Raw genomic sequence first — 25,205 nt, 5'->3', positions numbered from 1 at the left:
CTTAAGTCGGCATTGTGCCTTTTGTATTTAATTCCGATGGAATTCCTGTGTTTCATCGTCAATAAGAATTTGCAAGGTATACAGTAAACCTGAAGTGAAGCATGGGAATCTAAAACTGGACTCATAGGAGAGGTTCAAATCGTAGAAAGTTAGAGTGTCAGTCCTCTTGTACTTAAGTCAGCATTGTGCCTTTTGTATTAAATTCGGATGCAATTTCTGTGTTTCATCGTCAATAAGAAGGTGCAAGGTATACAGTAAACCTGAAGTGAAGCATCGGAATGTAAAACTGGACTCACAGGACAGGTTCAAATCATAGAAAGTGAGAGTGTCAGTCCTCTTGTACTTAAGTCGGCATTGCGCCTTTTGTACTAAATTCGGAAGCAATTTCTGTGTTTCATCGTCATAAACAAGGTGCAAGGTATAGAGTAAACTTGAAGTGAAGCATCGGAATCTAAAGCTGGACTCACAGGAGAGGTTCAAATCATAGAAAGAGAGAGTGACAGTCGTCTTTTACTTAAGTCGGCATTGTGCCTTTTGTATTTATTTCGGATGCAATTTCTGTATTTCATCGTCAATAAGAAGGGCAAGGTATACAGTAAACCTGAAGTGAAGCATCGGAATCTAAAACTGGACTCACAGGAGAGATTTAAATCTTAGAAAGTGAGAGTGTCAGTCCTCTGATACTTAAGTCGGCATTGTGCCTTTTGTATTAAATTCGGATGCAATTTCTGTGTTTCATCGTCAATAAGAAGGTCCAATGGATACAGTAACCCTCAAGTGAAGCATCGGAATCTAAAACTGGACTCACAGGAGAGGTTCAAATCATACAAAGGGAGAGTGTCAGTCCTCTTGTACTTAAGTCGGCTTTGTGCCTTTTGGATTAAATTCGGATGCAATTTCTGTGTGTCATCGTCAATAAGAAGCTGCAACGTATACAGTAAACCTGAAGTGAAGCATCGGAATGTAAAACTGGACTCACAGGACAGGTTCAAATCATAGAAAGTGAGAGTGTAAGTCCTCTTGTACTTAAGTCCGCATTGTGCCTTTTGTATTAAATTCGGATGCAATTTCTGTGTTTCATCGTCATTAACAAGGTGCAAGGTATACAGTAAACTTGAAGTGAAGCATCGGAATCTAAAACTGGACTCACAGAGAGGTTCAAATCATAGAAAGAGGGAGTGACAGTCCTCTTTTACTTAAGTCGGCATTGCGCCTTTTGTATTAAATTCCTATGGAATTTCTTTTTTTCATCGTCAATAAGAAGGTGCAAGGTATACAGTAAACCTGAAGTGAAGCATCGGAATCTAAAACTGGACTCACAATAGAGGTTCAAATCTTAGAAAGTGAGAGTGTCAGTCCTCTGATACTTAAGTCGGCATTGTGCCTTTTGTTTTAAATTCGGATGCAATTTCTGTGTTTCATCGTCAATAAGAAGGTGCAAGGTATACAGTAAACCTGAAGTAAAGCATCGGAATCTAAAACTGGACTCACAGGAGAGGTTCAAATCATTGAAAGCGACAGTATCAGTCCTCTTGTACTTAAGTCGGCATTGTTCCTTTTGTATTAAATTCCGATGCAATTTCTGTGTTTCATCGTCAGTAAGAAGGTGCAAGATATACAGTTAACCTGAAGTGAAGCATCGGAATCTAAAACTGGAATCACAGGAGATGTTCAATTCATAGAAAGTGAGAGTGTCAGTCCTCTTCTACTTAAGTCCGCATTGTGCCTTTTGTATTAAATTCCGATGCAATTTCTGTGCTTCATCGTCAATAATAAGATGCAAGGTATACCGTAAATATGAAGTGAAGCATCGGAATCTAAAACTGGTCTCACAGAAGAGGTTCAAATCATAGAAAGGGAGAGTGACAGTCCTCTTTTACTTAAGTCGGCATTGTGCCTTTTGTATTAAATTCCGATGAAATTTCTGTGTTTCATCGTCAATAAGAAGGTCCAAGGGATACAGTAACCCTGAAGTGAAGCATCGGAATCTAAAACTGGACTCACAGGAGAGGTTCAAAACATACAAAGGGAGAGTGTCAGTCCTCTTGTACTTAAGTCGGCATTGTGCCTTTTGTATTAAATTCGGATGCAATTTCTGTGTTTCAACGTCAATAAGAAGGTCCAAGGTATACAGTAAACCTGAAGTGAAGCATTAGAATCTAAAACTGGACTCACTGGAGAGGTTCAAAGCATAGGAAGAGAGAGTGACAGTCCTCATTCCTTAAATCAGCATTGTGCATTTTGAATTAAATTCCGATGAAATTTCTGTGGTTCATCTTCAATAAGAAGGTGCAATGTATACAGTAAACCTGAAGTGAAGTATCGGAATCTAAAACTGGACTCACAGGAGAGGTTCAAATCATAGAAAGAGAGAGTGTCAGTCCTCTTGTACTTAAGTCGGCATTGTGCCTTTTGTATAAAATTCCGATGAAATTTCTGTGTTTCATCGTCAATAAGACGGTGCAAGGTATACAGTAAACCTCAAGTGAGGCATCGGAATCTAAAACTGGACTCACAGAAGAGGTTCAAATCATAGAAAGTGCGAGTGTCAGTCCTCTTGTACTTAAGTCGGCATTGTACCTTTTGTATTAAATTCCGATGCAATTTCTGTGTTTCATCGTTAATAAGAAGGTGCAAGGTATACACAAAACCTGAAGTGAAGCATCGGAATCTAAAACTGGACTCACAGGAGAGGTTCAAATCATAGAAAGTGAGTCAGTCCTCTTGTACTTAAGTCGGCATTGTGCCTTTTGTATTAAATTCGGATGCAATTTCTGTGTTTCATCGTCAATAAGAAGCTGCAAGGTATACAGTAAACCTGAAGTGAAGCATCGGAATCTAAAACTGTAATCACAGGAGAGGTTCAAATCATAGAAAGTGAGAGTGTCAGTCCTCATGTACTTAATTCGGCATTGCGCTTTTTGTATTAAATTCGGATGCAATTTCTGTGTTTCATCGTCAATAAGAAGGTCCAAGGTATACAGTAAACCTGAAGTGAAGCATCGGAATCTAAAACTGGACTCACAGGAGAGGATCAAATCATAGAAAGGGAAAGTGTCAGTCCTTTTGTACTTAAGTCGGCATTGTGCCTTTTATATTAAATTCGGATGCAATTTCTGTGTTTCATCGTCAATAAGAAGGTGCAAGGTATACAGTAAACCTGAAGTGAAGCATCGGAATCTAAAACTGGACTCACAGGAGAGGTTCAAATCATAGAAAGTGAGAGTGTAAGTCGTCTTGTACTTAAGTCGGCATTGTACCTTTTGTATTAAATTCCGATGGAATTTCTGTGTTTCATCGTCAATAAGAAGGTCCAAGGGATACAGTAAACCTGAAGTGAAGCATCGGAATCTAAAACTGGACTCACAGGAGAGGTTCAAGTCATAGAAAGGGAGAGTTTCAGTCCTCTTGTACTTAAGTCGGCATTGTGCCTTTTGTATTAAATTCGGATGCAGTTTGTGTGTTTCCTAGACAATAAGAAGGTGCAAGGTAGACTGTAAACCTGGAGTGAAGCATCGGAACTCAAAACTGGACTCACAGGAGTGGTTCAAATCATAGAAAGAGAGAGTGACAGTCCTCTTTTACTTGAGTCGGCATTGTGCCTTTTGTATTAAATTCCGTTGAAATTTCTGTGTTTCATCGTCAATAAGAAGGTGCAAGGTATACAGTAAACCTGAAGTGAAGCATCTGAATCTAAAACTGGACTCACAGGAGAGGTTCAAATCATAGAAAGTGAGAGTGTCTGTCCTCATGTACTTATGTCGGCATTGTGCCTTTTGTATTAAATTCGGATGCAATTTCTGTGTTTCATCGTCAATAAGAAGGTGCAAGGTATACAGTAAACCTGAAGTGAAGCATCGGAATCTAAAACTGGACTAACAGGAGAGGTTCAAAGCATAGAAAGTGAGAGTGTCAGTCCTCTTGTACTTAAGTCGTCATTGTGCCTTTTGTATTAAATTTGGATGCAATTTCTGTGTTTCATCGTCAATAAGAAGGTGCAAGGTATACAGTAAACCTGAAGTGAAGCATCGGAATCTAAAACTGGACTCACAGGAGAGGTTCAAATCATAGAAAGTGAGAGTGTAAGTCGTCCTGTACTTAAGTCGGCATTGTACCTTTTGTATTAAATTCCGATGAAATTTCTGTGTTTCATCGTCAATAAGAAGGTCCAATGGATACAGTAAACCTGAAGTGAAGCATCGGAATCTAAAACTGGACTCACAGGAGAGGTTCAAATCATAGAAAGGGAGAGTGTCAGTCCTCTTGTACTTAAGTCGGCATTGTGCCTTTTGTATTAAATTCGGATGCAGTTTCTGTGTTTCCTAGTCAATAAGAAGGTGCAAGGTACACTGTAAACCTGGAGTGAAGCATCGGAATCCAAAACTGGACTCACAGGAGAGGTTCAAATCATAGAAAGAGAGAGTGACAGTCCTCTTTTACTTAAGTCGGCATTGTGCCTTTAATATTAAATTCCGTTGAAATTTCTGTGTTTCATCGTCAATAAGAAGTTGCAAGGTATACAGTAAACCTGAAGTGAAGCTTCGGAATCTAAAACTGGATTCACAGGAGAGGTTCAAATCATAGAAAGGGAGAGTGTCAGTCCTCTTGTACTTAAGTCGGCATTGTACATTTTGTATTAAATTCGGATGCAATTTCTGAGTTTCATCGTCAATAAGAAGGTGCAAGGTATACAGTAAAACTGAAGTGAAGCATCGGAATGTAAAACTGGAATCACAGTAGAGGTTCAAATCATAGGAAGTGAGAGTGCCAGTCCTCTTGTACTTAAGTCGGCATTGTGCCTTTTGAATTTAATTCCGATGCAATTTCTGTGTTTCATCGTCAATAAGAAGGTCCAAGGTATACACTAAACCTGAAGTGAAGCATCGGAATGTAAAACTGGACTCACAGGACAGGTTCAAATAATAGACAGTGAGAGTGTAAGTCCTCTTGTACTTAAGTCCGCATTGTGCCTTTTGTATTAAATTCGGATGCAATTTCTGTGTTTCATCGTCAATAACAAGGTGCAAGGTATACAGTAAACTTGAAGTTAAGCATCGGAATCTAAAACTGGATTCACAGGAGAGGTTCAAATCATAGAAAGGGAGAGTGTCAGTCCTCTTTTACTTAAGTCGGCATTGTGCCTTTTGTATTAAATTCCGATGGAATTTCTGTGTTTCATCGTCAATAAGAATTTGCAAGGTATGCAGTAAACCTGAAGTGAAGCATCGGAATCTAAAACTGGACTCACAGGAGAGGTTCAAATCATAGAAAGTGAGAGTGTCAGTCCTCTTGTACTTAAGTCGGCATTGTACCTTTTGTATTAAATTCCGATGCAATTTCTGTGTTTCATCGTTAATAAGAAGGTGCAAGGTATACACAAAACCTGAAGTGAAGCATCGGAATCTAAAACTGGACTCACAGGAGAGGTTCAAATCATAGAAAGTGAGAGTGTCAGTCCTCTTGTACTTAAATCGGCATTGTGCCTTTTGTATTAAATTCCGATGCAATTTCTGTGTTTCATCGTTAATAACAAGGTGCAAGGTATACAGTAAACCTGACGTGAAGCATCGGAATCTAAAACTGGATTCACAGGAGAGGTTCAAATCATAGAAAGAGAGAGTGACTGTCCTCTTTCACTTAAGTCGGCATTGTGCCTTTTGTATTTAATTCCGATGGAATTCCTGTGTTTCATCGTCAATAAGAATTTGCAAGGTATACAGTAAACCTGAAGTGAAGCATCAGAATCTAAAACTGGACTCACAGGAGAGATTTAAATCTTAGAAAGTGAGAGTGTCAGTCCTCTGATACTGAAGTCGGCATTGTGCCTTTTGTATTAAATTCGGATGCAATTTCTGTGTTTCATCGTCAAAAAGAAGGTCCAATGGATACAGTAACCCTCAAGTGAAGCATCGGAATCTAAAACTGGACTCACAGGAGAGGTTCAAATCATACAAAGGGAGAGTGTCAGTCCTCTTGTACTTAAGTCGGCATTGTGCCTTTTGGATTAAATTCGGATGCAATTTCTGTGTGTCATCGTCAATAAGAAGCTGCAACGTATACAGTAAACCTGAAGTGAAGCATTGGAATGTAAAACTGGACTCACAGGACAGGTTCAAATCATAGAAAGTGAGAGTGTAAGTCCTCTTGTACTTAAGTCCGCATTGTGCCTTTTGTATTAAATTCGGATGCAATTTCTGTGTTTCATCGTCATTAACAAGGTGCAAGGTATACAGTAAACTTGAAGTGAAGCATCGGAATCTAAAACTGGACTCACAGAGAGGTTCAAATCATAGAAAGAGGGAGTGACAGTCCTCTTTTACTTAAGTCGGCATTGCGCCTTTTGTATTAAATTCCTATGGAATTTCTGTTTTTCATCGTCAATAAGAAGGTGCAAGGTATACAGTAAACCTGAAGTGAAGCATCGGAATCTAAAACTGGACTCACAATAGAGGTTCAAATCTTAGAAAGTGAGGGTGTCAGTCCTCTGATACTTAAGTCGGCATTGTGCCTTTTGTATTAAATTCGGATGCAATTTCTGTGTTTCATCGTCAATAAGAAGGTGCAAGGTATACAGTAAACCTGAAGTAAAGCATCGGAATCTAAAACTGGACTAACAGGAGAGGTTCATAGCATAGAAAGTGAGAGTGTCAGTCCTCTTGTACTTAAGTCGTCATTGTGCCTTTTGTATTAAATTTGGATGCAATTTCTGTGTTTCATCGTCAATAAGAAGGTGCAAGGTATACAGTAAACCTGAAGTGAAGCATCGGAATCTAAAACTGGACTCACAGGAGAGGTTCAAATCATAGAAAGTGAGAGTGTAAGTCGTCCTGTACTTAAGTCGGCATTGTACCTTTTGTATTAAATTCCGATGAAATTTCTGTGTTTCATCGTCAATAAGAAGGTCCAATGGATACAGTAAACCTGAAGTGAAGCATCGGAATCTAAAACTGGACTCACAGGAGAGGTTCAAATCATAGAAAGGGAGAGTGTCAGTCCTCTTGTACTTAAGTCGGCATTGTGCCTTTTGTATTAAATTCGGATGCAATTTCTGTGTTTCATCGTCATTAACAAGGTGCAAGGTATACAGTAAACTTGAAGTGAAGCATCGGAATCTAAAACTGGACTCACAGAGAGGTTCAAATCATAGAAAGAGGGAGTGACAGTCCTCTTTTACTTAAGTCGGCATTGCGCCTTTTGTATTAAATTCCTATGGAATTTCTGTTTTTCATCGTCAATAAGAAGGTGCAAGGTATACAGTAAACCTGAAGTGAAGCATCGGAATCTAAAACTGGACTCACAATAGAGGTTCAAATCTTAGAAAGTGAGGGTGTCAGTCCTCTGATACTTAAGTCGGCATTGTGCCTTTTGTATTAAATTCGGATGCAATTTCTGTGTTTCATCGTCAATAAGAAGGTGCAAGGTATACAGTAAACCTGAAGTGAAGCATCGGAATCTAAAACTGGACTAACAGGAGAGGTTCAAAGCATAGAAAGTGAGAGTGTCAGTCCTCTTGTACTTAAGTCGTCATTGTGCCTTTTGTATTAAATTTGGATGCAATTTCTGTGTTTCATCGTCAATAAGAAGGTGCAAGGTATACAGTAAACCTGAAGTGAAGCATCGGAATCTAAAACTGGACTCACAGGAGAGGTTCAAATCATAGAAAGTGAGAGTGTAAGTCGTCCTGTACTTAAGTCGGCATTGTACCTTTTGTATTAAATTCCGATGAAATTTCTGTGTTTCATCGTCAATAAGAAGGTCCAATGGATACAGTAAACCTGAAGTGAAGCATCGGAATCTAAAACTGGACTCACAGGAGAGGTTCAAATCATAGAAAGGGAGAGTGTCAGTCCTCTTGTACTTAAGTCGGCATTGTGCCTTTTGTATTAAATTCGGATGCAGTTTCTGTGTTTCCTAGTCAATAAGAAGGTGCAAGGTACACTGTAAACCTGGAGTGAAGCATCGGAATCCAAAACTGGACTCACAGGAGAGGTTCAAATCATAGAAAGAGAGAGTGACAGTCCTCTTTTACTTAAGTCGGCATTGTGCCTTTAATATTAAATTCCGTTGAAATTTCTGTGTTTCATCGTCAATAAGAAGTTGCAAGGTATACAGTAAACCTGAAGTGAAGCTTCGGAATCTAAAACTGGACTCACAGGAGAGGTTCAAATCATAGAAAGTGAGAGTGTCAATCCTTATGTACTTAAGTCGGCATTGTGCCTTTTGTATTAAATTCGGAAGCAATTTCAGTGTTTCATCGTCAATAAGATGGTGCAAGGTATACATTAAACCTGAAGTGAAGCATTGGAATCTAAAACTGGACTAACAGGAGAGGTTCAAATCATAGAAAGTGAGAGTGACAGTCCTCTTTCACTTAAGTCGGCATTGTGCCTTTTGTATTAAATTCCGATGAAATTCCTGTTTTTCATCGTCAATAAGAAGGTGCAAGGTATACAGTAAGTCTGAAGTGAAGCATCGGAATCTAAAACTGGACTCACATGAGAGGTTCAAATCTTAGAAAGTGAGAGTGTCAGTCTTCTGATACTTAAGTCGGCATTGTGCCTTTTGTATTAAATTCGGATGCAATTTCTGTGTTTCATCGTCAATTAGAAAGTCCAAGGTATACAGTAAACCTGAAGTGAAGCATCGGAATTAAAAACTGGACTCACTGGAGATGTTCAAATCATAGGAAGAGAAATTGACAGTCCTCTTTTCTTAAATCGGCATTGTGCATTTTGATCTAAATTCCGATGAAATTTCTGTGTTTCATCGTCAATAAGAAGGTGCAATGTATACAGTAAACCTGAAGTGAAGCATCGGAATCTCAAACTGGACTCACAGAAGAGGTTCAAATCATAGAAAGTGCGAGTGTCAGTCCTCTTGTACTTAAGTCGGCATTGTACATTTTGTATTAAATTCGGATGCAATTTCTGAGTTTCATCGTCAATAAGAAGGTGCAAGGTATACAGTAAAACTGAAGTGAAGCATCGGAATGTAAAACTGGAATCACAGTAGAGGTTCAAATCATAGGAAGTGAGAGTGCCAGTCCTCTTGTACTTAAGTCGGCATTGTGCCTTTTGAATTTAATTCCGATGCAATTTCTGTGTTTCATCGTCAGTAAGAAGGTCCAAGGTATACACTAAACCTGAAGTGAAGCATCGGAATGTAAAACTGGACTCACAGGACAGGTTCAAATAATAGAAAGTGAGAGTGTAAGTCCTCTTGTACTTAAGTCCGCATTGTGCATTTTGTATTAAATTCGGATGCAATTTCTGTGTTTCATCGTCAATAACAAGGTGCAAGGTATACAGTAAACTTGAAGTGAAGCATCGGAATCTAAAACTGGATTCACAGGAGAGGTTCAAATCATAGAAAGGGAGAGTGTCAGTCCTCTTTTACTTAAGTCGGCATTGTGCCTTTTGTATTAAATTCCGATGGAATTTCTGTGTTTCATCGTCAATAAGAATTTGCAAGGTATGCAGTAAACCTGAAGTGAAGCATCGGAATCTAAAACTGGACTCACAGGAGAGGTTCAAATCATAGAAAGTGAGAGTGTCAGTCCTCTTGTACTTAAGTCGGCATTGTACCTTTTGTATTAAATTCCGATGCAATTTCTGTGTTTCATCGTTAATAAGAAGGTGCAAGGTATACACAAAACCTGAAGTGAAGCATCGGAATCTAAAACTGGACTCACAGGAGAGGTTCAAATCATAGAAAGTGAGAGTGTCAGTCCTCTTGTACTTAAATCGGCATTGTGCCTTTTGTATTAAATTCCGATGCAATTTCTGTGTTTCATCGTTAATAACAAGGTGCAAGGTATACAGTAAACCTGACGTGAAGCATCGGAATCTAAAACTGGATTCACAGGAGAGGTTCAAATCATAGAAAGAGAGAGTGACTGTCCTCTTTCACTTAAGTCGGCATTGTGCCTTTTGTATTTAATTCCGATGGAATTCCTGTGTTTCATCGTCAATAAGAATTTGCAAGGTATACAGTAAACCTGAAGTGAAGCATCAGAATCTAAAACTGGACTCACAGGAGAGATTTAAATCTTAGAAAGTGAGAGTGTCAGTCCTCTGATACTTAAGTCGGCATTGTGCCTTTTGTATTAAATTCGGATGCAATTTCTGTGTTTCATCGTCAAAAAGAAGGTCCAATGGATACAGTAACCCTCAAGTGAAGCATCGGAATCTAAAACTGGACTCACAGGAGAGGTTCAAATCATACAAAGGGAGAGTGTCAGTCCTCTTGTACTTAAGTCGGCATTGTGCCTTTTGGATTAAATTCGGATGCAATTTCTGTGTGTCATCGTCAATAAGAAGTTGCAACGTATACAGTAAACCTGAAGTGAAGCATTGGAATGTAAAACTGGACTCACAGGACAGGTTCAAATCATAGAAAGTGAGAGTGTAAGTCCTCTTGTACTTAAGTCCGCATTGTGCCTTTTGTATTAAATTCGGATGCAATTTCTGTGTTTCATCGTCATTAACAAGGTGCAAGGTATACAGTAAACTTGAAGTGAAGCATCGGAATCTAAAACTGGACTCACAGAGAGGTTCAAATCATAGAAAGAGGGAGTGACAGTCCTCTTTTACTTAAGTCGGCATTGTGCCTTTTGTATTAAATTCGGATGCAATTTCTGTGTTTCATCGTCAATAAGAAGGTGCAAGGTATACAGTAAACCTGAAGTAAAGCATCGGAATCTAAAACTGGACTCACAGGAGAGGTTCAAATCATAGAAAGCGACAGTATCAGTCCTCTTGTACTTAAGTCGGCATTGTTCCTTTTGTATTAAATTCCGATGCAATTTCTGTGTTTCATCGTCAGTAAGAAGGTGCAAGATATACAGTAAACCTGAAGTGAAGCATCGGAATCTAAAACAGGAATCACAGGAGATGTTCAAATCATAGAAAGTGAGAGTGTCAGTCCTCTTCTACTTAAGTCGGCATTGTGCCTTTTGTATTAAATTCCGATGCAATTTCTGTGCTTCATCGTCAATAATAAGATGCAAGGTATACCGTAAATCTGAAGTGAAGCATCGGAATCTAAAACTGGTCTCACAGAAGAGGTTCAAATCATAGAAAGGTAGAGTGACAGTCCTCTTCTACTTAAGTCGGCATTGTGCCTTTTGTATTAAATTCCGATGAAATTTCTGTGTTTCATCGTCAATAAGAAGGTCCAAGGGATACAGTAACCCTAGCGTGAAGCATCGGAATCTAAAACTGGACTCACAGGAGAGGTTCAAAACATACAAAGGGAGAGTGTCAGTCCTCTTGTACCTAAGTCGGCATTGTGCCTTTTGTATTAAATTCGGATGCAATTTCTGTGTTTCATCGTCAATAAGAAGGTCCAAGGTATACAGTAAACCTGAAGTGAAGCATTAGAATCTAAAACTGGACTCACTGGAGAGGTTCAAAGCATAGGAAGAGAGAGTGACAGTCCTAATTCCTTAAATCAGCATTGTGCATTTTGAATTAAATTCCGATGAAATTTCTGTGGTTCATCTTCAATAAGAAGGTGCAATGTATACCGTAAACCTGAAGTGAAGTATCGGAATCTAAAACTGGACTCACAGAAGAGGTTCAAATCATAGAAAGTGCGAGTGTCAGTCCTCTTGTACTTAAGTCGGCATTGTACCTTTTGTATTAAATTCCGATGCAATTTCTGTGTTTCATCGTTAATAAGAAGGTGCAAGGTATACACAAAACCTGAAGTGAAGCATCGGAATCTAAAACTGGACTCACAGGAGAGGTTCAAATCATAGAAAGTGAGTCAGTCCTCTTGTACTTAAGTCGGCATTGTGCCTTTTGTATTAAATTCGGATGCAATTTCTGTGTTTCATCGTCAATAAGAAGCTGCAAGGTATACAGTAAACCTGAAGTGAAGCATCGGAATCTAAAACTGTAATCACAGGAGAGGTTCAAATCATAGAAAGTGAGAGTGTCAGTCCTTATGTACTTAATTCGGCATTGCGCTTTTTGTATTAAATTCGGATGCAATTTCTGTGTTTCATCGTCAATAAGAAGGTCCAAGGTATACAGTAAACCTGAAGTGAAGCATCGGAATCTAAAACTGGACTCACAGGAGAGGATCAAATCATAGAAAGGGCAAGTGTCAGTCCTTTTGTACTTAAGTCGGCATTGTGCCTTTTATATTAAATTCGGATGCAATTTCTGTGTTTCATCGTCAATAAGAAGGTGCAAGGTATACAGTAAACCTGAAGTGAAGCATCGGAATCTAAAACTGGACTCACAGGAGAGGTTCAAATCATAGAACGGGAGAGTGTCAGTCCTCTTGTACTTAAATCGGCAATGTGCCTTTTGTATTAAATTTGGATGCAGTTTCTGTGTTTCATCGTCAATAAGAAGGTGCAAGGTATACAGTAAACCTGAAGTGAAGCATCGGAATCTAAAACTGGACTCACAGGAGAGGTTCAAATCATAGAAAGTGAGAGTGTCAGTCCTCATGTACTTACGTCGGCATTGTGCCTTTTGTATTAAATTCCGATGCAATTTCTGTGTTTCATCGTCAATAATAAGGTGCAAGGTATACAGTAAACCTGAAGTGAAGCATCGGAATCTAAAACTGGACTCACAGGAGAGGTCCAAATCATAGAAAGGGAGAGTGACAGTCCTCTTTTACTTAAGTCGGCATTGTGCCTTTAGTATTAAATTCCGATGAAATTTCTGAGTTTCATCGTCAATAAGAAGGTCCAAGGGATACAGTAAACCTGAAGTGAAGCATCAGAATCTAAAACTGGAGTCACAGGTGAGGTTGAAATCATACGAAGAGAGAGTGTCAGTCCTCTTGTACTTAAGTCGGCATTGTGCCTTTTTTTATTAAATTCGGATGCAATTTCTGTGTTTCATCGTCAATTAGAAGGTGCAAGGTATACAGTAAACCTGAAGTGAAGCATCGGAATCTAAAACTGGACTCACAGGAGAGGATCAAATCATAGAAAGTGAGAGTGTCAGTAATCTTGTACTTAAGTCGGCATTGTGCCTTTTGTATTATATTCGGATGCAGTTTCTGTGTCTCATCGTCAATAAGAAGGTGCAAAGTATACAGTAAACCTGAAGTGAAGCATCGGAATCTAAATCTTGACTCACAGGAGAGGTTCAAATCATAGAAAAAGTGAGTGACAGTCCTCTTTTACTTAAGTCGACATTGTGCCTTTAGTATTAAATTCCGATGAAATTTCTGTGTTTCGTCGTCGATAAGAAGGTCCAAGGGATACAGTAAACCTGAAGTGAAGCATCAGAATCTAAAACTGGACTCACAGGAGAGGTTCAAATCATAGAATGGGAGAGTGTCGGTCGTCTTGTACTTAAGTCGGCATTGTGCTTTTTGTATTAAATTCGGATGCAATTTCGGTGTTTCATCGTCAATAAGAAGGTGCAAGGTATACAGTAAACCTGAAGTGAAGCATCAGAATCTAAAACTGGACTCACAGGACAGGTTCAAATCATAGAAAGTGAGAGTGTCAGTCCTCTTGTACTTAAGTTGACTTGTGCCTTTTGTATTAAATTCGGATGCAATTTCTGTGTTTCATCGTCAATAAGAAGGTGCAAGGTACACAGTAAACTTGAAGTGAAGCGTCGGAATCTAAAACTGGTCTCACAGGAGAGGTTCAACTCATAGAAAGGGAGAGTGACAGTCCTCTTTTATTTGAAACGGCATTGTGCCTTTTGTATTAAATTTCGACGAAATTTCTGTGTTTCATCGTCGATAAGAAGGTCCAAGGGATACAGTAAACCTGAAGCATCGGAATCTAAAACTGGACTCACAGGAGAGGTTCAAATCATAGAAACGGGGAGTGTCAGTCCTCTTGTACTTAATTCGGCATTGTGCCTTTTGTATTAAATTCGGATGAAATTTCTGTGTTTCATCGTCAATAAGAAGGTGCAAGGTATACAGTAAACCAGAAGTGAAGCATCGGAATCTAAAACTGGACTCACAGGAGAGGTTCAAATCATAGAAAGAGAGAGTGACAGTCCTCCTTTACTTAAGTTGGCTTTGTGCTTTTTGTATTAAATTCCGATGAAATTTCTGTGTTTCATCGTCAATATGAAGGTGCAAGGTATACAGTAAACCTGAAGCGAAGCATCGGAATCTAAAACTGGAATCACAGGAGAGGATCAACTCATAGAAAGTGAGAGTGTCAGTCCTCTTGTACTTAAGTCGGCATTGTGCATTTTGTATTAAATTCCGATGAAATTTATGTGTTTCATCGTCAGTAAGAAGGTGCAATGTATACAGTAAACCTGAAGTGAAGCATCAGAATCTAAAACTGGACTCACAGGAGAGGTTCAAATCATTGAAAGGGAGAGTGTCAGTCCTCTTGTACTTAATTCGGCATTGTGCCTTTTGTATTAAATTCGGATGCAATTTCTGTGTTTCATCTTCAATAAGAAGGTGCAAGGTATACAGTAAACCTGAAGTGAAGCATCGGAATCTAAAACTGGACTCACAGGAGAGGTTCAAATCATAGAAAGAGAGAGTGTCAGTCCTCTTGTACTTAAGTCGGCATTGTGCCTTTTGAATAAAATTCCGATGAAATTTATGTGTTTCATCGTCAATAAGACGGTGCAAGGTATACAGTAAACCTCAAGTGAGGCATCGGAATCTAAAACTGGACTCACAGAAGAGGTTCAAATCATAGAAAGTGCGGGTGTCAGTCCTCTTGTACTTAAGTCGGCATTGTACCTTTTGTATTAAATTCCGATGCAATTTCTGTGTTTCATCGTTAATAAGAAGGTGCAAGGTATACACAAAACCTGAAGTGAAGCATCGGAATCTAAAACTGGACTCACAGGAGAGGTTCAAATCATAGAAAGAGAGAGTGACAGTACTCTTTTACTTAAGTTGGCATTGTGCCTTTTGTATTTAATTCCGATGAAATTTCTGTGTTTCATCGTCAATAAGAAGGTGCAAGGTATACAGTAAACCTGAAGCGAAGCATCGGAATCTAAAACTGGAATCACAGGAGAGGATCAACTCATAGCAAGTGAGAGTGTCAGTCCTCTTGTACTTAAGTCGGCATTGTGCCTATTGTATTATATTCGGATGCAATTTCTGTGTTTCATCGTCAATAAGAAGGTGCAAGGTATACAGTAAACCTGAAGTGAAGCATTGGAATCTAAAACTGGACTCACAGGAGAAGTTCAAATCATTGGAAGAGAGTGTGACAGTCCTCTTTTCTTAAATCGGCATTGTGCATTTTGTATTAAATTCCGATGAAATTTATGTGTTTCATCGTCAATAAGAAGGTGCAATGTATACAGTAAACCTGAAGTGAAGCATCAGAATCTAAAACTGGACTCACAGGAGAGGTTCAAATCATTGAAAGGGAGAGTGTCAGTCCTCTTGTACTTAATTCGGCATTGTGCCTTTTGTATTAAATTCGGATGCAATTTCTGTGTTTCATCGTCAATAAGAAGGTGCAAGGTATACAGTAAACCTGAAGTGAAGCACCGGAATCTAAAACTGGACTCACAGGAGAGGTTCAAATCATAGAAAGAGAGAGTGACAGTACTCTTTTACTTAAGTTGGCATTGTGCCTTTTGTATTAAATTCCGATGAAATTTCTGTGTTTCATCGTCAATAATAAGGTTCAAGGTATACAGTAAACCTGAAGTGAAGCATCGGAATCTAAAACTGGACTCACAGGAGAGGTTCAAATCATAGAGAGGGGGAGTGTCAGTCGTCTTGTACTTAAGTTGGCATTGTGCCTTTTGTATTAAATTCGAATGCAATCTCTGTGTTCCATCGTCAATAAGAAGGTGCAAGGTATAGAGTAAACCTGAAGTGAAGCATCGGAATCTAAAACTGGACTCACAGGAGAGGTTCAAATCATAGAAAGAGTGAGTGACAGTCCTCTTTTACTTAAGTCGGCATTGTGCCTTTTGTATTTAATTCCGAAGAAATTTCTGTGTTTCATCGTCGATAAGAAGGTCCAAGGGATACAGTAAACCTGAAGTGAAGCATCGGAATCTAAAACTGGACTCACAGGAGAGGTTCATATCATAGAAAGGGAGAGTGTCATTCGTCTTGTACTTAAGTCGGCATTGTCCTTTTTGTATTAAATTGGGATGCAATTTCTGTGTTTCATCGTCAATAAGAAGTTGCAAGGTATACAGTAAACCTGAAGTGAAGCATCGGAATCTAAAACTGGACTCACAGGACAGGTTCAAATCATAGAAAGTGAGAGTGTCAGTCGTCTTGTACTTAAGTTGGCATTGTTCTTTTTGTATTAAATTCGGATGCAATTTCTGTGTTTCATCGTCAATAAGAGGGTGCAAGGTATACAGTAAACTTGAAGTGAAGCATCGGAATCTAAAACTGGACTCACAGGAGAGGTTCAACTCATACAAAGGGAGAGTGACAGTCCTCTTTTACTTAAGTCGGCTTTGTGCCTTTTGTATTAAATTCCGATGAAATTTCTGTGTTTCTTCGTCAATAATAAGGTGCAAGGTATACAGTAAACCTGAAGTGGAGCATCGGAATCTAAAACTGGACTCACAGGAGAGGTTCAAATCATAGAAAGAGAGAGTGACAGTACTCTTTTACTTAAGTTGGCATTGTGCCTTTTGTATTAAATTCCGATGAAATTTCTGTGATTCATCGTCAATAAGAAGGTGCAAGGTATACAGTAAACCTGAAGTGAAGCATCGGAATCTAAAACTGGACTCACAGGAGAGGTTCAAATCATAGAAATTGAGAGTGTGAGTCCTCTTGTACTTAAGTCGGCTTTGTGCTTTTTGTATTAAATTCGGATGCAATTTCTGTGTTTCATCGTCAATAAGAAGGTGCAAGGTATACAGTAAACCTGAAGTGAAGCATCGGAATCAAAAACTGGACTCACAGGAGAGGTTCAAATCATAGAAAGTGAGAGTGTCAGTCCTCTTGTACTTACGTCGGCATTGTGCCTTTTGTATTAAATTCGGATGCAATTTCTGTGTTTCATCGTCAATAAGAAGGTGCAAGGTATAGAGTAAACCTGAAGTGAAGCATCGGAATCTAAAACTGGACTCACGAAAGAGGTTCAAATCATAGAAAGAGAGAGTGCTAGTCCTCTTTTACTTAAGTCGGCATTGTGCCTTTTGTAATAAATTCCGATGAAATTTCTGTGTTTCATCGTCGATAAGAAGGTCCAAGGGATACAGTAAACCTGAAGTGAAGCATCGGAATCTAAAACTGGACTCACAGGAGAGGATCAAATCATAGAAAGGGGAAGTGTCAGTCCTTTTGTACTTAAGTCGGCATTGTGCCTTTTATATTAAATTCGGATGCAATTTCTGTGTTTCATCGTCAATAAGAAGGTGCAAGGTATACAGTAAACCTGAAGTGAAGCATCGGAATCTAAAACTGGACTCACAGGAGAGGTTCAAATCATTGAAAGAGAGAGTGACAGTCCTCTTTTACTTAAGTCGGCATTGTGCCTTTTGTATTAAATTCCGATGAAATTTCTGTGTTTCATCGTCAATATGAAGGTGCAAGGTATACAGTAAACCGGAAGTGAAGCATCGTAATCTAAAACTGGACTCACATGAGAGGTTGAAATCATAGTAAGTGAGAGTGTAAGTCGTCTTGTACTTAGGTCGGCATTGTGCATTTTGTATTAAATTCCGATGAAATTTCTGTGTTTCATCGTGAATAAGAAGGTCAAAGGGATACAGTAAACCTGAAGTGAAGCATCGGAATCTGAAATTGGACTCACAGGAGAAGTTCGAATCATAGAAAGGGAGAGTGTCAGTCCTCTTGTACTTAAGTCGGCATTGTGCCTTTTGTTTTAAATTCGGATGCAGTTTCTGTGTTTCATCGTCAATAACAAGGTGCAAGGTATACAGTAAACCTGGAGTGAAGCATCGGAATCCAAAACTGGACTCACAGGAGAGGTTCAAGTCATAGATAGAGAGAGTGACAGTCCTCTTTTACTTAAGTCGGCATTGTGCCTTTTGTATTAAATTCCGTTGAAATTTCTGTGTTTCATCGTCAATAAGAAGGTGCAAGGTATACAGTAAACCTGACGTGAAGCATCGGAATCTAAAACTGGACTCAAAGGAGAGGTTCAAATCATAGAAAGTGAGAGTGTCAGTCCTCATGTACTTAAGTCGGCATTGTGCCTTTTGTATTAAATTCGGATGCAATTTCTGTGTTTCATCGTCAATAAGAAGGTGCAAGGTATACAGTAAACCTGAAGTGAAGCATCGGAATCTAAAACTGGACTAACAGGAGAGGTTCAAATCATAGAAAGTGAGAGTCTCAGTCCTCTTGTACTTAAGTCGTCATTGTGCCTTTTGTATTAAATTCGGATGCAATTTCTGTGTTTCATCGTCAATAAGAAGGTGCAAGGTATACAGTAAACCTGAAGTGAAGCATCGGAATCTAAAACTGGACTCACAGGAGAGGTTCAAATCATAGAAAGGGAGAGTGTCAGTCCTCTTGTACTTAAATCGGCAATGTGCCTTTTGTATTAAATTTGGATGCAGTTTCTGTGTTTCATCGTCAATAAGAAGGTGCAAGGTATACAGTAAACCTGAAGTAAAGCATCGGAATCTAAAACTGGACTCACAGGAGAGGTTCAAATCATAGAAAGTGAGAGTGTCAGTCCTCATGTACCTACGTCGGCATTGTGCCTTTTGTATTAAATTCCGATGCAATTTCTGTGTTTCATCGTCAATAATAAGGTGCAAGGTATACAGTAAACCTGAAGTGAAGCATCGGAATCTAAAACTGGACTCACAGGAGAGGTTCAAATCATAGAAAGGGAGAGTGACAGTCCTCTTTTACTTAAGTCGGCATTGTGCCTTTAGTATTAAATTCCGATGAAATTTCTGAGTTTCATCGTCAGTAAGAAGGTCCAAGGGATACAGTAAACCTGAAGTGAAGCATCAGAATCTAAAACTGGAGTCACAGGTGAGGTTGAAATCATACGAAGAGAGAGTGTCAGTCCTCATGTACTTAAGTCGGCATTGTGCCTTTTGTATTATATTCGGATGCAGTTTCTGTGTCTCATCGTCAATAAGAAGGTGCAAGGTATACAGTAAACCTGAAGTGAAGCATCGGAATCTAAATCTTGCCTCACAGGAGAGGTTCAAATCATAGAAAAAGTGAGTGACAGTCCTCTTTTACTTAAGTCGCCATTGTGCCTTTAGTATTAAATTCCGATGAAATTTCTGTGTTTCGTCGTCGATAAGAAGGTCCAAGGGATACAGTAAACCTGAAGTGAAGCATCGGAATCTAAAACTGGACCCACAGGAGAGGTTCAAATCATAGAAAGGGAGAGTGACAGTCGTCTTGTACTTAAGTCGGCATTGTGCCTTTTGTATTAAATTCGGATGCAATTTCTGTGTTTCATCCTCAATAAGAAGGTGCAAGGTATACAGTAAACTTGAAGTGAGGCGTCGGAATCTAAAACTGGACTCACAGGAGAGGTTCAACTCATAGAAAGGGAGAGTGACAGTCCTCTTTTACTTGAGTCGGCATTGTGCCTTTTGTATTAAATTTCGATGAAATTTCTGTGTTTCATCGTCGATAAGAAGGTCCAAGGGATACAGTAAACCTGAAGCATCGAAGTCTAAAACTGGACTCACAGGAGAGGTTCAAATAATAGAAACGGAGAGTGTCAGCCCTCTTGTACTTAATTCGGCATTGTGCCTTTTGTATTAAATTCGGATGCAATTTCTGTGTTTCATCGTCAATAAGAAGGTCCAAGGTATACAGTAAACCTGAAGTGAAGCATCGGAATCTAAAACTGGACTCACAGGAGAGGTTCAAATCATAGAAAGAGAGAGTGACAGTACTCTTTTACTTAAGTTGGCATTGTGCCTTTTGTATTTAATTCCGATGAAATTTCTGTGTTTCATCGTCAATAAGAAGGTGCAAGGTATACAGTAAACCTGAAGCGAAGCATCGGAATCTAAAACTGGAATCAGAGGAGAGGATCAACTCATAGAAAGTGAGAGTGTCAGTCCTCTCGTACTTAAGTCGGCGTTGTGCCTTTTGTATTATATTCGGATGCAATTTCTGTGTTTCATCGTCAATAAGAAGGTGCAAGGTATACAGTAAACCTGATGTGAAGCATCGGAATCTAAAACTGGACTCACAGGAGAAGTTCAAATCATTGGAAGGGAGAGTGACAGTCCTCTTTCCTTAAATCGGCATTGTGCCTTTTGTATTAAATTCGGATGCAATTTCTGTGTTTCATCGTCAATAAGAAGGTGGAAGGTATACAGTAAACCTGAAGTGAAGCATCGGAATCTAAAACTGGACTCACAGGAGAGGTTCAAATCATAGAAAGAGAGAGTGACAGTACTCTTTTACTTAAGGTGGCATTGTGCCTTTTGTATTAAATTCCGATGAAATTTCTGTGTTTCATCGTCAATAAGAAGGTTCAAGGTATACAGTAAACCTGAAGTGAAGCATCGGAATCTAAAACTGGACTCACAGGAGAGGTTCAAATCATAGAAAGGGAGAGTGTCAGTCGTCTTGTACTTAAGTTGGCATTGTGCCTTTTGTATTAAATTCGAATGCAATTTCTGTGTTTCATCGTCAATAAGAAGGTGCAAGGTATAGAGTAAACCTGAAGTGAAGCATCGGAATCTAAAACTGGACTCACAGGAGAGGTTCAAATCATAGAAAGAGTGAGTGACAGTCCTCTTTTACTTGAGTCGGCATTGTGCCTTTTGTATTTAATTCCGAAGAAATTTCTGTGTTTCATCGTCGATAAGAAGGTCCAAGGGATACAGTAAACCTGAAGTGAAGCATCGGAATCTAAATCTGGACTCACAGGAGAGGTTCAAATCATAGAAAGGGAGAGTGTCATTCGTCTTGTACTTAAGTCGGCATTGTCCTTTTTGTATTAAATTGGGATGCAATTTCTGTGTTTCATCGTCAATAAGAAGTTGCAAGGTATACAGTAAACCTGAAGTGAAGCATCGGAATCTAAAACTGGACTCACAGGACAGGTTAAAATCATAGAAAGTGAGAGTGTCAGTCGTCTTGTACTTAAGTTGGCATTGTTCCTTTTGTATTATATTCGGATGCAATTTCTGTGTTTCATCGTCAATAAGAGGGTGCAAGGTATACAGTAAACTTGAAGTGAAGCATCGGAATCTAAAACTGGACTCACAGGAGAGGTTCAACTCATATAAAGGGAGAGTGACAGTCCTCTTTTACTTAAGTCGGCTTTGTGCCTTTTGTATTAAATTCCGATGAAATTTCTGTGTTTCTTCGTCAATAATAAGGTGCAAGGTATACAGTAAACCTGAAGTGGAGCATCGGAATCTAAAACTGGACTCACAGGAGAGGTTCAAATCATAGAAAGAGAGAGTGACAGTACTCTTTTACTTAAGTTGGCATTGTGCCTTTTGTATTAAATTCCGATGAAATTTCTGTGATTCATCGTCAATAAGAAGGTGCAAGGTATACAGTAAACCTGAAGTGAAGCATCGGAATCTAAAACTGGACTCACAGGAGAGGTTCAAATCATAGAAATTGAGAGTGTGAGTCCTCTTGTACTTAAGTCGGCTTTGTGCCTTTTGTATTAAATTCGGATGCAATTTCTGTGTTTCATCGTCAATAAGAAGGTGCATGGTATACAGTAAACCTGAAGTGAAGCATCGGAATCTAAAACTGGACTCACAGGAGAGGTTCAAATCATAGAAAGTGAGAGTGTCAGTCCTCTTGTACTTACGTCGGCATTGTGCCTTTTGTATTAAATTCGGATGCAATTTCTGTGTTTCATCGTCAATAAGAAGGTGCAAGGTATAGAGTAAACCTGAAGTGAAGCATCGGAATCTAAAACTGGACTCACAGGAGAGGTTCAAATCATAGAAAGAGTGAGTGACAGTCCTCTTTTACTTAAGTCGGCATTGTGCCTTTTGTATTTAATTCCGAAGAAATTTCTGTGTTTCATCGTCGATAAGAAGGTCCAAGGGATACAGTAAACCTGAAGTGAAGTATCGGAATCTAAAACTGGACTCACAGGAGAGGTTCAAATCATAGAAAGGGAGAGTGTCATTCGTCTTGTACTTAAGTCGGCATTGTGCTTTTTGTATTAAATTGGGATGCAATTTCTGTGTTTCATCGTCAATAAGAAGTTGCAATGTATACAGTAAACCTGAAGTGAAGCATCGGAATCTAAAACTGGACTCACAGGAGAGGTTCAAATCATAGAAAGGGAGAGTGTCAGTCGTCTTGTACTTAAGTTGGCATTGTGCCTTTTGTATTAAATTCGAATGCAATTTCTGTGTTTCATCGTCAATAAGAAGGTGCAAGGTATAGAGTAAACCTGAAGTGAAGCATCGGAATCTAAAACTGGACTCACAGGAGAGGTTCAAATCATAGAAAGAGTGAGTGACAGTCCTCTTTTACTTAAGTCGGCATTGTTCCTTTTGTATTAAATTCGGATGCAATTTCTGTGTTTCATCGTCAATAAGAGGGTGCAAGGTATACAGTAAACTTGAAGTGAAGCATCGGAATCTAAAACTGGACTCACAGGAGAGGTTCAACTCATATAAAGGGAGAGTGACAGTCCTCTTTTACTTAAGTCGGCTTTGTGCCTTTTGTATTAAATTCCGATGAAATTTCTGTGTTTCTTCGTCAATAATAAGGTGCAAGGTATACAGAAAACCTGAAGTGGAGCATCGGAATCTAAAACTGGACTCACAGGAGAGGTTCAAATCATAGAAAGAGAGAGTGACAGTACTCTTTTACTTAAGTTGGCATTGTGCCTTTTGTATTAAATTCCGATGAAATTTCTGTGATTCATCGTCAATAAGAAGGTGCAAGGTATACAGTAAACCTGAAGTGAAGCATCGGAATCTAAAACTGGACTCACAGGAGAAGCTCAAATCATTGGAAGAGAGAGTGACAGTCCTCTTTTCTTAAATCGTCATTGTGCATTTTGTATTAAATTCCGAATAAATTTATGTGTTTCATCGTCAATAAGAAGGTGCAATGTATACAGTAAACCTGAAGTGAAGCATCAGAATCTAAAACTGGACTCACAGGAGAGGTTCAAATCATTGAAAGGGAGAGTGTCAGTCCTCTTGTACTTAATTCGGCATTGTGCCTTTTGTATTAAATTCGGATGCAATTTCTGTGTTACATCGTCAATAAGAAGGTGCAAGGTATACAGTAAACCTGAAGTGAAGCATCGGAATCTAAAACTTGACTCACAGGAGAGGTTCAACTTATAGAAAGGTAGAGTGACAGTCCTCTTTTACTTAAGTCGGCTTTGTGCCTTTGGTATTAAATTCCGATGAAATTTCTGTGTTTCTTCGTCAATAATAAGGTGCAAGGTATACAGTAAACCTGAAGTGGAGCATCGGAATCTAAAACTGGACTCACAGGAGAGGTTCAAATCATAGAAAGAGAGAGTGACAGTACTCTTTTACTTAAGTTGGCATTGTGCCTTTTGTATTAAATTCCGATGAAATTTCTGTGATTCATCGTCAATAAGAAGGTGCAAGGTATACAGTAAACCTGAAGTGAAGCATCGGAATCTAAAACTGGACTCACAGGAGAGGTTCAAATCATAGAAATTGAGAGTGTGAGTCCTCTTGTACTTAAGTCGGCTTTGTGCCTTTTGTATTAAATTCGGATGCAATTTCTGTGTTTCATCGTCAATAAGAAGGTGCATGGTATACAGTAAACCTGAAGTGAAGCATCGGAATCTAAAACTGGACTCACAGGAGAGGTTCAAATCATAGAAAGTGAGAGTGTCAGTCCTCTTGTACTTACGTCGGCATTGTGCCTTTTGTATTAAATTCGGATGCAATTTCTGTGTTTCATCGTCAATAAGAAGGTGCAAGGTATAGAGTAAACCTGAAGTGAAGCATCGGAATCTAAAACTGGACTCACAGGAGAGGTTCAAATCATAGAAAGAGTGAGTGACAGTCCTCTTTTACTTAAGTCGGCATTGTGCCTTTTGTATTTAATTCCGAAGAAATTTCTGTGTTTCATCGTCGATAAGAAGGTCCAAGGGATACAGTAAACCTGAAGTGAAGTATCGGAATCTAAAACTGGACTCACAGGAGAGGTTCAAATCATAGAAAGGGAGAGTGTCATTCGTCTTGTACTTAAGTCGGCACTGTGCTTTTTGTATTAAATTGGGATGCAATTTCTGTGTTTCATCGTCAATAAGAAGTTGCAATGTATACAGTAAACCTGAAGTGAAGCATCGGAATCTAAAACTGGACTCACAGGAGAGGTTCAAATCATAGAAAGGGAGAGTGTCAGTCGTCTTGTACTTAAGTTGGCATTGTGCCTTTTGTATTAAATTCGAATGCAATTTCTGTGTTTCATCGTCAATAAGAAGGTGCAAGGTATAGAGTAAACCTGAAGTGAAGCATCGGAATCTAAAACTGGACTCACAGGAGAGGTTCAAATCATAGAAAGAGTGAGTGACAGTCCTCTTTTACTTAAGTCGGCATTGTTCCTTTTGTATTAAATTCGGATGCAATTTCTGTGTTTCATCGTCAATAAGAGGGTGCAAGGTATACAGTAAACTTGAAGTGAAGCATCGGAATCTAAAACTGGACTCACAGGAGAGGTTCAACTCATATAAAGGGAGAGTGACAGTCCTCTTTTACTTAAGTCGGCTTTGTGCCTTTTGTATTAAATTCCGATGAAATTTCTGTGTTTCTTCGTCAATAATAAGGTGCAAGGTATACAGAAAACCTGAAGTGGAGCATCGGAATCTAAAACTGGACTCACAGGAGAGGTTCAAATCATAGAAAGAGAGAGTGACAGTACTCTTTTACTTAAGTTGGCATTGTGCCTTTTGTATTAAATTCCGATGAAATTTCTGTGATTCATCGTCAATAAGAAGGTGCAAGGTATACAGTAAACCTGAAGTGAAGCATCGGAATCTAAAACTGGACTCACAGGAGAAGCTCAAATCATTGGAAGAGAGAGTGACAGTCCTCTTTTCTTAAATCGTCATTGTGCATTTTGTATTAAATTCCGAATAAATTTATGTGTTTCATCGTCAATAAGAAGGTGCAATGTATACAGTAAACCTGAAGTGAAGCATCAGAATCTAAAACTGGACTCACAGGAGAGGTTCAAATCATTGAAAGGGAGAGTGTCAGTCCTCTTGTACTTAATTCGGCATTGTGCCTTTTGTATTAAATTCGGATGCAATTTCTGTGTTACATCGTCAATAAGAAGGTGCAAGGTATACAGTAAACCTGAAGTGA

The sequence above is a fragment of the Schistocerca serialis genome, chromosome 10 (genome assembly GCF_023864345.2).
Source record: "Schistocerca serialis cubense isolate TAMUIC-IGC-003099 chromosome 10, iqSchSeri2.2, whole genome shotgun sequence".
NCBI lineage: Eukaryota > Metazoa > Arthropoda > Insecta > Orthoptera > Acrididae > Schistocerca > Schistocerca serialis.
The sequence above is the reverse complement of the archived record's forward strand: the minus strand, read 5'-3'. Positions refer to the sequence as shown.